The sequence below is a fragment of the Diplotaxodon limnothrissa genome, linkage group LG13 (genome assembly GCF_057381915.1).
Source record: "Diplotaxodon limnothrissa isolate DT_005_m linkage group LG13, D_limnothrissa_male_GT1.1, whole genome shotgun sequence".
Taxonomy (NCBI): Eukaryota; Metazoa; Chordata; class Actinopteri; order Cichliformes; family Cichlidae; genus Diplotaxodon; species Diplotaxodon limnothrissa.
Genome location: NC_140608.1, coordinates 19472003 through 19487256, shown reverse-complemented (window position 1 = coordinate 19487256; position 15254 = coordinate 19472003). Strand labels below are relative to the sequence as shown.

Sequence of the window (15254 nt, the reverse complement as noted above, 5' to 3'; positions counted from 1 at the left end):
AACACGTTTAGTTCGGTGTCTGCTGCAATCACTAATGACAACATTTACCTGCAAATAAAGCCACGATTGTATGCGCGCTTTAAAGTGTAATCTATTAAGTAATAGGGCTGCGCACATTAACAAGTCTGCATTTTTTGTGCAGGAAAGACAGAGCCGCTTCTTTTAGACAACCGTCATCCAGCTGCGGCAACAATGATACAAATGACGGTTGTTAGTTATGCTTGATAGAACAAAAGCAGACTGTTCCTCAGCTGAGCGGAGCGGTACTGTTATATCTTGAATGCATTAGATGGAGAGAAAGAAAATCAATAAATGTCTGTTCAGCCTAGCAGAGGAAAACATATTTTTTTATTTTACGCTCTGTCTAAAAATTAATTTGCCAAGAAAACAGAATTTAACCATGGCTAAGTTGAGGCATTTTTGCATTTGTGTGGCCATCCTCCTGGCCACACAAAGCCCTATTCTAATTAATTCTACATACCATCATTGTATCGTGCAATTAAGAATTTATCTAGCTTGTCTACATATTTCTGAAAGAATAACAGTTTAATGATTAAAGTCAGGAAGTCCTCCACGCAATGTCTTAAATAACCTTCATATGAATTAATTTTGTTTGACATGAAGAAATTATATAGTTTGAGTTAGTAACCACACTTGCATTCACATCAGCAATGAAATAAACCACCTGTAGACTAATCTAAGAAGACATAAAGCTGTAACTGCTGCTTTTACAAATCAGTCTAATCAAAATCAGACTGCTGTGACCCTCTGTTCATATCGTACTACTCTTGCTTTACTGGAACACATACATAAAATATTGATTGGAGAAAATGACCATTTTTAAAAACTGTCTTCATTTTAGAATTACATACACAAGATAATAAAGTAGACAAAATCTGCATGAGTGGGAATACTTTGTGAATTCACTGTAACAAGCTAACCTGCTATTCTAAAGTTCAGGTTATGGTAAGAATTAGTTCCTTTAACGCGCTGAAGAAAACAGGGAGTGTTTACAAAAGATGGACATAGTTGCTCTGACACTGGATGCTGCTTTCTGTACTGTCCTTTTGAAGCTTTGATTTTGGCATTTTCTCTGTTGTGCTCTTGGTTTCAGTTCTTAAACCACACGCAGGAGCAAAGGGTGGACCGGACTGAGAATACTGTCACTCTCGAGGTAGCCATGTCCACAAGCACATTCTGTTTGCTGTCTATTTAACTCCAACTCTCTCTCTCTGTTAAACAGAGCCAGAGACCATAAAATCATCAGTTTTTCCCCCTTGGGTCTCAAACAAGTAAGGAGGAAGTTTGTTTTCTCATAGACTTCAGGGGTAGCTGTAGCTCAGGAGGTAGGGCACCAGTCAGAAGGCCTGTGGTCCGAACCTTGGCTCCTCCAGCCTACAAGCTAAGGCGCATCTTTGGGCTAGGATGTTAAACTCAGAGTTTTCCCTGATGCATCCACTGGATTATGAGCGTGAGTGTGTGTGTGAATGTTAGGCAAGGCGCTTAGGCATAGAAAAAAAGCTCTTGTATAAATGTGTGTGATTGGGTGAATGTGACTAACATTAAAAAGCACTTTGAATTCTCAGTTAGAGTACAAAAGTACTATACAAGTACAAGTACATTTGTAGAATCTTTAGACTTCCTTTTGCAACCAGAGGCTGGACCTCCTGACAGCAACCTCAGACAGTGCAGCTTTGTCTGTGTTAACATGAATGCTCACACTAGCACCCTGACAATTAACCAAAACTGTACCCAAACATAGTGGACATAATGACATAAAAACAATTTCAGGACCATAATTTGCACTTTTGAAAGCAGCACGTACAAAACAGGACCGATCTGTTTTGTTTTTTCCAAACAAACGACACTGTTTAATGATTTAACAACATCGTCAATTCTCAAACTCGGCTCAAACGAAGACTTATAGCTGTGCTTGGATGTTTTCTGTTGATTTTTGCGCTTTGCACCAGCAGCGCCCGGTGCATGTAGCATCCCAGCTGTTGTAAAAGCAAAACCAGATATAGCCAGCTGGGTTCACAATTTATCAGGTTACAGTATAATGTCATTATATCACAAGTTAGTGGGAGCAGCTGGAGAGGCGGCATCAGGAAAAAGGGAAGAGAGAGAGATTGCCTAACGCTGATGCATTGTTGAGTCAGGGCTTTGATTAGGTGTGCTCTCATCCTGGAAGTAGATTGCAGCATCATTTTGTAAAATTCATTCACTTGTTCCAAGTCCCTTGACACAAGCTGCTAGCAACTATCAAGTGTAACCCACAAGAATCAAACTATGCAAGATTAAGATTCATATTAAGAAACAAGTTGTAGAATAATAAAAATATTAATAATAACGACATTATTATTATTTTTATTATTAGATGAAGAAAAATAATAAATAAAAAGACAACAAAAACAAAGCAAAGCTATTCTACAAGTGTCTGTCTGCATGATTGACTCTAGGAAAGTATCCGTGTGTGTCGACTATATATTTTTATCACAGTGAGTGCTGTGGTAATATTGCAGAGCTGCGATGAGCACCATCAGCCCTCTGTGGCACATCGGGGACAGCTGGATGTTGTCAGGCAGCTATAATGCTGATGAAAACGGGCTGATTGCAGCTCGCGGGCTCCTCCCACTTATAAATCAGCTTCACAGCACTCAGGGGTGGAATAGAGCAGCGACAAGCCGTGTCACACCTAGTGTACCGCATAGGTACTCTGCAGCAAACTGTATGTCCATATATCTGTCGTGCTGTGCTAGTGATACAGGAATATTGGCCAAAATGTAACATTTAGAATCATGACCATCACCTGCTTTTCTCACACAGTGTGCATCACTGTCATAATAAAATCAGTCACATGCATGCTTGTTATATTTTTGCTGTTTTGCAACCTTTTAAAAATCAAAAGAATGACAAGTTGATGCTGAAGGCTTTAACGCATTAAGACAAAAACGGTCTTATATCGTGTTACTCAGTGACAACGTTCAGTGATGTTCGGCCTTTTCTCTCGGCGGTGTTGAACGTGAACTGACACCTTGCCTTGTTTGAGGCCTCAGAGAGGGTATTTTTTTCATTAGCACAGCTGAAACCATAATATGATAGCTATTTTGTGGCCATTATCCAAGCCGAGCTTTGATGACATTCATTTCCACTACAGCCTCGCAGCAGGGCAGATAAGGTTTTTGGTGGCAGAGCACCAAAACAACAGTCTCTTCCTCCTCTTCCTCCTCCTCTAACCCGAGCATCTCTCAAACCCAAGAGAAACTAAAACAACTTGAAAAGTCATTGAGCTCTCACTAGTTTTTTAACATCTACCATTTTTTTGTGGTTTGAACTTTTGTGTCGCTGCTGACTTGCTGAACACTTTAAAAACCTTCCCACTAGAGATCCAGCGGATTGCTAACTGCTAACAGCTTTTCCCACAGTGACACCGATCCCGGTGTTGTTGGGTCAGATAACAAACAAACGTTGTCCAAATGTCTCAAAACAGTGCACACTAATTGGCCACTTCATTAGGCACACTTGAAAGAGTTGCCAACTGCTCTTTAGGAGAAATATCTAATTAGCCAATCACATGGCAGTAATTCGTGTATTTAAACACATAGACACGGCCAAGAAAACCTGCTGAAGTTCAAAGCGAGCATCACAATGAGGAAGAAAGGTGAATTAAGTGGCAGTAAACCTTGCCGTTGTTGTTAGTGTGAGTGTGTCAGAATCTGCTGCTCTGCTGAGGTTTTCCTACAAAACCATCTCTGGGGTTTATAAAAAACTGTCTGAAAAGAGAAAATATCCAGTGAGCAGCAGTTCTCTGGGTTTGGATGCCTTGTTGATGTCAGACGTCAGAGGAAAGTGGCCATACTGCTTTGGGCTGATAGGAAGGAAACCTGAACACACCACACATGTAACCTTGAAGCAGATGGGCTACAGCAGCAGAACACTTGTGTCAGCAAAGAACAGGAAACCAAGGCTTCAGTTCACAAAACATGAGCACATTACAACTGTGCTCGGCTCTTCATAATGGTTGCCTGTCCATTTCATTGTTGTTCTTGAAGCAAACAAGTCTTTAAAAAGACTTGTTTGCTTTTCAACACTTGAGGTCTTCAAATCACATTTAAAAATACACATTTTCTCCATGACAATTAGCTTGTAGTCAGTTTGAGTCAATATTTGGACACTTTTTAATCTTCTACTTTTAATAAAACCTTTTAAAGACTTTTTAATTGTATTTATTTTAAACTTATTGTTACTTTATTGTCTTATTTTTTATGTTTGTTTAATATGTGTTTTTTATTTTAATTCTGTCTTTTAATTGGAATTTGATCAAGTAAGCTGTTTTGTTTTAATTGGTCTATAAATAAAGCTGGATTGGATTGGATTGGAAAATTGGACAACAGAAGACTGGAAAAACGTTGGCTGGTCTGATAAATCGTGATTTCTTCACATTTGGCATAAACAACATGAAAGCATGGCTCCATCCTGCCTCGTATCAGGCCGCTGCTGGTGGTATAATGACATGGGGGATATTTTCTTGGTACACTTTAGACCCCTTAGTACCAATTGAGCGTTGTTTAAACACCACTGTGTTATCCATCCCTTTATGACCACAGTGTACCCATCCTCTGATGGTTGCTTCCAGCAGGATAATGCACCATGGTACAAAGCTCATGGACGTGCAGCCAACAAATCTCCAGAAACTGTGTGATGCTGTCATGTCAATATGGACTAAAACCTATGAGGAGTGAGGAATGAGCTAATCCAAGATGTCATACAAAATCTCGCAATCAACCGTGTTTTGGAAGTCCTGACAACAGGCACACCGGATCTGAAATTCCATTTGGTTTGGTAATGGTTATATTTTCCTACCATCCATCCTGTTTCAGAAAATATGTCTGAGATTAAAAAAAAAAAATGCAAATCATGTTTTGCAAATAAAAGCCAATCAAATATTTGGTCAGCTTCATTATTACCATCTGATGCTCCAAAATGAAATGGAATGAGATGTTTTTAAAGGTGTCATCACATTATCCTTATTAGTGTCATTTTGTTTATATTGCTGATAATAAAATTAGAAAAGGTCATTTTCCCCCCCCCTGCGGGCTGCGTCAAGGCTTTGGAGAAATCATGAGAAATTAGCTGTGAGAAGGTTAAACCATCCACCTCCCACCCCAGCAGTAGGTAATTAGTATAAATGCATAAATCTAGGTGGTCGCAGCATAGGATAGATTCAAATAGCTGTGGAAAAATTTAAATGTTAATGCAGTGTCGGAGATTAAACTGAGAGAAGGAGAAGGGAGGGGGTCTGGGATAGAAGAGGATTAGGAAGCAGCTTTGAAGGGCTTTTCCCATGTGCTCCATACAACCATATCTCACTTTCTGCTTTTCTCCTGGTTTCTATAGGGACTGTTCTCACTCAGAAAACTCAATCTCCTCTCTGACCTTCTCTTGCCCAGCAATATCTGCTGTCTTCAACTTAAAATTTAATGATTTATGTTACGGGGACTTACTTTATGTCCCAATAACGATGACAAGCCTCCATAATGTGACCGTGTAAACAGATTTAGGTCCCAGTATGATAAGCACCATGTGGACCACAAACATATACACACACATAGAGTTTTATGCTGCAGTATAAAACATCGGGATTACCTGACAGCATCCATATCGCAGGAGGCTAAAATATCTGACCACACGACAACTCGATTACACTATTTTACTGTTAAGTAAATCAATTTAAAGTTTCCTCCAACCTAAAATATATCACACGGTTTAATAATCACATTGAACTGATATTAAAACACATAAATGTCTATTTTCATGTTTAGGATATGTTCACCATCCTCCCTTCGCTCTCATTCTTTTTGTATGAACATGACAGATATGATCTAGACAGCTGAGCACATCATTAATACTGTCCCACTGCTGCCTCCCTCCTGCTTTATTAAGACAGCCAGGAGACGCCCCCTTCTTCCTTAGCAAAAGGATCCTCATTACAAGCCTTCTCTTCGTCTCCTTATTCTTCCCCTCGCGCTCTCTTTGTTTTCTCCATGCCTGTATGTGCCTTGTCAGCACTCAGCTCCTTTGGTGCAGCTTGAATACATATGAAGCCTGTTTACATTAGCAAATGCACATACCGTATTTATCACCGTCTAACACAGTAGAAGTGCTAAAATAATGAGCAGTTCAAATACGTATTAGCAGACGATCCATTACGATCTGCATGATGGCTGGGCATTTTGTGTTAATACTCTGATTCCTGCATCTGCTTGGGTTGCAGACATTCTAAATCACATCACAGGATGAGCCATATGTTCAGCCTTTTCAGCGCTGATGGGACTCCCACCACCATCGTAGCAGCCTCGTCAACACATTGCTTTCCATATTTTTAGGTATCGGAGAGTCTGGTACTGTACTGCAGAAATAAGCATCTGTGTTCCACATGAGTCAGAGAGATCACTAAGCAGCTGATTTTATTTGACAACCACCTCCTGCCTGGTTGACATTATGCTAATCAGTGAAATCATTTGCCGATGTGAGGTTCGCTCGGAACTGCGGCCTGTTTGAGTTAAGCTGTCACTAAGTGAAATCAGAAACTGCGTGATGTGCAGGGGAGTTTGTCCAGGTGAGGTTGTGGATTAGAAATCCAATGCTGACCTACTAGAAGTCTTGGATACCGTAGTTGCATGATAATGAGCATATGAGGTTACATTGTTTGGTAGCTTAAAATGATGAAATGAAAATACAATACAATACAATACAAATACAATACAATTCTGGGCAGTAACCTGCATGCGCGGCCATATTGGAGGCACTCGGAGGTAAACACTGCAATGGATCAATGCCCGAAACCACAGAAAAGCTCCTCAAAATGCGTTATAGATGCAAAGGCATACAGGGCAGGACTTGTTCCGCAGGAAATGGCACGATATTTGGAAAAGTTAAGGTTTATTGGTGGTGCAGATCCAAACGAGTTGGCTCCTTCATCTTGGATCAATGACGACCCGGAGAGTCTTCCGTCTATTGCGTATTCTGATATCGTCAACGACCTGGTTTTCTCGCCCAGAAGACAGCAGAAGACCTTAAATCTTATAAAGGTTTGGAGGCCTATAACCAGATGGTGTATGGATGGGTGAGGGATATGCAGTATCAAGTCATCAGCGACAGATATGTTGTGAATGCTAAAGTAAGTAATGCAATAACATCTTTAATCAACCAAACCTTAACTGTATGATATCATCCCTTATCAAAAAGTAGTGTAATTCGAGTATATTTTATTAAGTATGCTTAACTATAGAAGAGAAATGAGCAGAACAAATTCGGATGTTGTCCGAATTTTGCCTTGTAGATCCTGGTTTAGCTTCGCCAACCATAACTGCCTCCTTTCCTCTGATAACTTTCGGCATTGTTCTCCCTGATTTGTAATAACTTTTGGCAGTCTATAAAACTGCAAATGTTTTTCACGGTCTGACCGATTGGTACAGCCAAAAACACGGCAATAATTCACCATTTCCTTTTGTTCGACGTTTGGAATCTGTTTGAGTGCGCGCGCTTTGTTTACATCCAGTATCTCCAATATGCTGACTTCCGGTTTGATGACGCACGGTGAAAACCCACTATACAACTGTACTTATATAGCACATTTAAAAAAAACAGCTTTACAGTAGAAACAGGAACATTAAGACATGATTAAAGAAAAGAATATTGACAAAGTAACACATATGTCAACAGCTTGAGGGCACTAATTATACAGGAGTAAAGGGAATATAAGGATAAAGTTACTGAGAACTGATATAACTAAAAGATAAAGTACATAGATAGTTTTTAAACGAGATTTAAAAGATAAAAGGGAGTCTGACCACGGATAGTGATGGGAAGGTTATTCCACAGGTTAGGTGCAACCAGGGCAAAAGCACAGTCACCCCTAGATTTAAGTCTAGATCTAGGCTCAACCAAGAGTAATTGGGCTGAAGACCTGAGGGCTCGCCCAGGGAGATATGGACAGGAGATCGACAAGATAGCTAGGGGCTAAATTATTTATAATTTTAAAGGGGAGCAACAATATTTAAAATTCGATACGATATTTTATGGGTAACCAATGCAAATCAGCAAGAACGGGGGTGACAGAGGCATGCTTTCTAGTACCAGTGAGGAAGTATTTTAACTATTTAAAAATAACAGATATTACACTAAATGAAAGATTCATGATTTGGGAGACACCAGAAAGACAAGCAGAGGTGCGGTGAATAATTTAAATTCACCGAATCAAAAATTACATGAATAATAAACAAACAAATCCACAAACAATCATGATCATCACAGGCCAGGAATAAAAAAAAAAATCAAAAGTCAACACTGCTTCAAGAACTACTCACAGAGATATTTTCAGAGACTGGAGGCTGCATTGCTGTCTATATAAAACTGAGTGTGGTCTGTTTGCTCTGGGCAATATCCTTCCTCCTGCCGGGTTTACCAAAACCTCTGCAGAGGTGTCCAGTGACATGAGCTGTCACTTCAGTGTTAAATTAATGCTGGGAAAAACTAAAAGTTGTGTGTGACTATCAGTGTTGGGGTAAAGATTAGATTCCTGTTAATATATTATGATTGCATCATGTAACAATTAATCACAATAAATCTTTTAAAGATATTTGCCAAGAGAAAACAGACAGCGCGTTGGGGTCTCTCCCCATCTTTGCATATTTGCGGTCAAACTGAAACAAGGTAGAAAAGGATACTTTCCAAACCGTGGCAGCGCCTGGACTTCAGCCAGTGAAAATCAATCCAAGGACCTGGCAGCTATCACTCTGAGTGTAGAAGACCTGGGTAGCTTCCTGTAGCGGCCTCAGCGCCCACACATCAGAAGCATCTCTTCATGGAGATCTTAAGGAACATCACGCTGAGAGAACATTAAGCATTTCTGCTGCAAAGCTTTCTAACAGCCTCAGTGATCTATGCAAGGCAGATAAGCTGTGTCCGGACTGGATTAGTATTGCAGGACAATCAATGTTGGTTATGTAATTTAGCACATTCCACGACAGTGGTTTTAATGAATAATATGAGCTCATAAAGTACTGCTTTATGATTCTCATAAATTATCGAGGAAGCATATCCTTTAAGTCAGGCTCCAGAATGCTGCCAAAAGTGTTTGTAATTCAAATATTGATTTTAGGTAAACGATAGTAGAATTAGAAAGTGAATGAAAGAAATCCTGTACTTCCTGTGTGGATGTATGAGCAGTGATAATCACAAATAATCTAGATCTTCACAGGACTACACTTGCTGAAAATTACCAGTGAAAGCCTTCACTGCTCCAAATGTCTGCCAGCACTAAATGCAACTGAAAGAGGGTTTTACAGAAGCGCCACACTGCAGCATCACCGACTAGACTGAGATTGCACTTTCAGGTACATTCTGCTTTTTAAAAACTTTTCCCCAGACAAATTTCAGCATGAGTAATATCCTGACTCCCACTACACTTTAACAAAAACACTTTAAGGTTTAGAAATCAGAAACTAAAAATCCTTTTCCATTACCCCCCTGAACTCTTCCTATAATGAGCTGTCACTTGTGGAACAGCCGGTCCTCTGGTTTTTGCAGCCTACCTGCTACTCTGTGTCCAATAGCTGCAAGCTTGCACTGGAAAGCCAGAATACGAGTTCCAGATGAGACATTTTGGTCAGGATGTCCCTAACTGTCGTTGCAGTCTTAAGTTAAATTGAATCGTTAGGTTTTAATTTAACACATTCATTACTATCTGAAACAACTTCTCACTGGGTCGAGTGAGAAGTGGAAAACATACCACTTGACATTCTCAGTTATTTCAGACATATTATTGTAACAAAGATATTTGCAAAGTATGTGTGAAGAGTTTTAAATCGGTGTCTCACTATGCACCTGAGTAGAGTTTTGTAAATATGTGTAAATTTGTGACTGTGTGAAGGAAAGTGCAAATGTGTTCACATTTGCAAGTACAGTGTATTAAAGAAAGTGTGAAACTGTGAAAGGGTATACAAATCTTCTGTCTTCCTGTACAGGAATATACAAATCTCCGTGTGTTGTTTTCTTTGTAGATGCTGTTTTCTTTGTGGACTGCTGACCTGTGCTGCTACTGCTGGAAAAAAATGATGCGCGTTAAGCGTGAGGATCGAACTGGGGGGTGTAATTATTTTCTGATTTATAATGTGTAAATATCTCGATGTCATCAGCTGAAAGGAACACCGGGCTGAAGCAAACAAACTCTATGTATGAATCCAATATGCTTATTAATCCAATATGCTAGATTGTTCTTTAACCTCTGTATTTACAATTATTTACATGCACTCATCACAGGCATAAATTTCATGGTAATTCGGGGCTTTTAATAGTTTCTTTGAACTGTTCTTTCTCTGGGATGGAATTATTGTACAGCATTAATTACTCTAAAAAAAACAAGATTTGCACACGTTTGTATTTATTTTGGATTTTCTGTCAACCCCACAGGGTCAAACGTATAGATACGGGTGCAAATATCTACATATCATCTTTTAATAAGTGGAGCTGAAAGTTCCACAATGTATTTTAATTTGACAAGACCAAAGATTATTAACATCATGGTACTTTTTCTTTGAAAAAGATTAGTTTGACAGCACTAATTGGGTAGACTGAACTCAGTGAAGATGCACAAAGGGGAATTGTAGCTTTATATAAGTTGTGAACGTCTTGTGGCGTCATTTCTAAACAATTCTGCATGTGAATACAAGTTCAGACCTGTCACTTATTTGACTTCCATCTGCCACTGAAGGTGCTCAAGAACTTCTACTCCTGCACCATCGAGAGCGTCCTGGCGGCAAACATCTGCATCTGGTTTGGGAACAGCACCAAGCAGGACAGACGAGATCTGCAAAGAGTGGTGCGCTCAGCCAAACGCATCATTCAATCAGAGCTCCCTGACCTGCTGTCCATCTACACCAAGCGGTGCAAGTCCAAAGCTAGGAAGATTATGATGGACCTCTCCCATCCCAACAATGGACTCTTCTCACTGTTGAGGTCTGGGAAGCGCTTCTGCTCCCTTAAGGCCAAAACAGAGAGAATGAGGAGGAGCTTCTTCCCCCAGGCTATTCGGGCCCTGAACCAGGTGTAGGACTGGACTCTCCCACACACGTCACTATAAGACTGGACTCTCACACACATCACCACACATTTCCTATAATCCTATAATTCCTATAATTTATAATCTTTATAATCTCTTCTGCTATTTGCACATTCTTTACTGTAAATTCCTAAGTTAATTTGTAAATTTTGTAGTAAACTGTAAATTGTAAATATTGTAAAACGATTTTTCTGTCATTTAATGGTCGGGCATTGTACAGCTACAAGCATTTTACCCCCATGTCATACGGTGTATGACATGGGTGTATGGTTGTGTGTGTGTGACAAATAAAATTTGAATTTGAGCTATTTGGTCACATCGAAGCAGTACACTGTAAAAAAAAAAACATGCTGTTTTTACAGGAAAACCCTGGCAGCTGGGGTTACCAGGGACTTCCTGTAAAAACGCTTTACAGATGCAACTTGTAAATTGATTTACAGTGAATGAATCTCAGATTAAAACTGTTAAATCTACAGGAAAAAGAAGTTAATTTCACACATAGATGTAAAAGATACAGGAAATAGTGTATTTATATATCACAAGTAATAAATGCTTTTTGTGGATCCATAAACTGCAAAATTAACAGGGAAATATCGTACAAAGAACTAATTTAAAATGGTAGAACTACAGTGAAACTGTGCATATTAAATGGAGCTGCTCTGTAAATTATACATAAAATCTATGCTGAATATTATATTTTTTAATGTAAAATTTTAACCATAACCCAGCAAATTTCTTACTGCTACGCCTACACCCAAACATGCAAAAATACATCTTGAGAAAACACAAGAGAGGAAAATATCACTTTTGGGAAATTTATTTTGCAGCCACATTAGCAAAATGACAGCAAATGGATCCATTTTTCCAACTAACACAATATGCAAGGCACACAGCAACTACACAATTCAATCAAAATATAGGCTATAAAAGCTGTGGAACATTCCTGCAAAGCAAGAACCATGTTCATGAAACAAGCATTTGTTAGACCCTCCACCAGAAAAAGTTAACTAACCTGTTAAGACTTTAAAACAAAAAACACATATTGTGTCAAAAATGATCATAATCACCGTGCAACGCAACACGCACCCTGCTGTCACCACAACCATGGCCCTGGTCAGAAAACATCAGCAAAACCACGTGGTGAAACAAACCTACACATGTGGTCTAGAAACACTGCAGTAGCAGCATGTTGTTTTTTTCTTTTCTTATGTAAATAAAGAACATTCCTACAAAGAAAGAACATCTTCATGAATTGGCTTCATGCATTCGACCAGTAAAAGGTTCCAGTACACATTGTGGAACAAAATTAACAAAGTAAAACTAACAGTCCACAGAGAGTCAAGATTTAGGCTTAGCGCCACTCGTGGTCGGCGAGATCCTGAATCAGGGTGAGGACTCGAGGGTTCACACTGAGACGACGCTTTGAGTTTTTGTTCTCTACTTTGGTTCCTTTTTCTGGGTTTATGGAGAAGAAACACCTGTAGAATAACAATCATATAAGTTTATTAAGCATTTTTATAATTGATCAGTTAAAATACACGTACAAAGTAAGTAAAAATTAAGTATATACATATATATACACAGTCATGGCCATGACCACGTTCAAGACAAAGTATAACCAAAATGCTGTGGGGAAGTGAACAATGCATGGTCAAAAGTATTGGCACCCTTCACGAGTGTCTTCTGCAGTGATATGTCACACTTTAGCATTGTTAAAATCCAAAGCAAAGGTTATAGGTAGTCAGACGTCAGTTGACGCTTGGTCTAGCCCTGAGTCTCGGCCAGGCTTGGACCCGGATTCAGACTGTTAATGTATTTAAAAAAAACAAACAAACAAAAAAAAAAACAACAACAAAAAACAGAAAAAAAACAACTGAAACCGGCTCCAAAGCCGACCGAGACTCAGAGCCAGACCTGGACTCGAACCACATCAAAGCCAGACTCCAGATCCCAGAGTCTCAGTTATGAGAAATAACAAAGCCATATTTGTTCACCTCTGAAGAAACTCTAAAGTGGAAGCCAGCTCAGATGGATAATGGATGTTGAAATTGTAGTAGCTCCCGAACATGAGGCACAGTGCAGAAATGAAGGAGGATATGTTTGTGCTGACGAGGTTCCGATCAACACTCAGCATGTATCTTCTTGAGGAATAGCAGGACTGTCCTGTGAACAAATTATTTAACAGGTTATATCAATAAACACGGCAGTCACATGACATTCTATAAAAAGTGCACTTAAAAAAAAAAAGAGAGCTATGAAACAGACTTACCACACACGATAATAGTGGGTGTCAGAGGCACTTGCTCCAGTTGTACCTCATCTGCCAGACATGTATCTTCAACACAGAGAAGCATGGACTCCTCCTTCTCTTCAAAGTAGCTGAGCAGAAGCAGGACCATCTCTTTCACATCATCTGAGCAGCCACTCTGCGGTCCCCGCATCCTCTGAAGCCTTGCATAAGTCTGAAGGAACACCTTGCTTTTGCTGACAGCAACTGTGGTCAAGTAGTCCAGTAGCCTTTTCCCCTTCAAATCCAAATTACGTGTGAATGTCTCTTTGAGGTCAATCCCAGTAAGTTCCTTGAAGTGGACAGACATGCCAAGTTCATCAAACCAAAACGGCCACTCCTCCCTAAGGCATTTGATACTTTTCCCCTGATTGACATGCAGACGTTGTGTAGTAAGTGGACTTCATTAGACTTTTTACCTCTTCTGGATTGGTGTCAGCTTGCTGGAACATCACCTTGAGTTTTTCCATCTTTTGCTGTTGGCTCTCTGGAGTTTCTTCAAGAGGCAGAAATTCTACATTCCATTTAATGCACCCGTATGTATCCTGCATGGCTGCTCTTTCTTCTAAAGGGATCTCGTCTGTGTGGTCTGAGTCAGTCTGATGTTTTCTTTTTCTTATTTTGGGTGTTGAAGTGCGCCTTACATTTTCAATTCTGTTCTGCAACTGTTTGACAAGTGAAAGGTAGCCTGCGCCAACAATCTCACCCTCTATTAAATCTTGCAGAGAATTGGGATATTTTGCCACCATTTTTCTTGCAACGTCAATTGAATGTTTTCTACCTACATGAGGGCATTTTTCCATCATCTCAGTCACAACAATCCGGACCATTTGCCTCCTCAGTTTTGGGCGAGGCCTTTTCCCCCTCTCAAGAAAATGCATCACTTCTGCAGGAAGTTTACTCCATGGAATTTCAAAGTTGTCATCCCATTGTGTGTCACATCCTGGGCTGCTGGAAGAGGTCGACGATAGACTTTGGGGTGAAAGTGAGAGCAATGACAGTGACTGGGTTGATGAGGCTTCCACAGATGATAGCGAGCTGTTCTCTGGAGTTTGGTCTTTAAATTACAAAACAAATACAATTATGATTCACACTGTATGTCTGTTCATGACCATCTCTGCTTTTGAGTTTGAATAGTTGTTTGTTGTTTTTACTTACATTTCTGTTTCCAAGCAGAAAGAAGCTTTCTTGCTTGTACAGGTCTTAATGCTGTCATCAAATCTGCCTCCGTTACGAAGCGTAGATCATCACTTGTCTCAACTCCAATGGACTGCAAGTGCTCCTCCAGGATGTTTTTGTTCACAGCTTGAAGTTCTGGTAGGACTTCCGTGATGGCGACATCTAGGAAGGTTCGCTCTGAGTCACTCATACTTGCACTGAAGAAGAAATGCCACATCCAAACAAAATAGAAAATCACATACAGTTCATACACTTGATGGAGCAGGGTGTGGATTACGTGACACTTATATTAATGTTAAACTATTTACAGTGAGAAGTGAGCTATTAGTTGGACATTATTTTGCCACAATACTATGCTTTAGTGGAATGACTCTGTATTCTTGAAGAATGTATGATACCAAAGGATAGAAATCAGGCAGGTCATTAATGTTGATACACTGTAACCCAAGACTGTCCTTTGTCACAGAATACAGATGGTATTCTGAGAGGAAGATGCCTTTGTGGATATCCATTAGAACATACACAGATGTGTCATTTTGAATCAAGATGAGTAGAAGTTCACCAAACTCCATACACTCGTCATTTCTGTACACAAGAAACTGTCCCTTTTTATATGCAGTGCCCTTGTACTGAATGTCTGTGGTAACTGTGGTATTGCTTTCTGAA

At 39.7% G+C, this 15254-nt stretch overlaps 1 pseudogene; it reads right to left on the bottom strand.

Moving 5' to 3' along the window:
- Window positions 1–12362: 12362 nt before the first annotated feature.
- Window positions 12363–13876, bottom strand: LOC146620184 (uncharacterized; annotated as a pseudogene).
- Between the last annotated feature and the right edge of the window lie 1378 nt (window positions 13877–15254).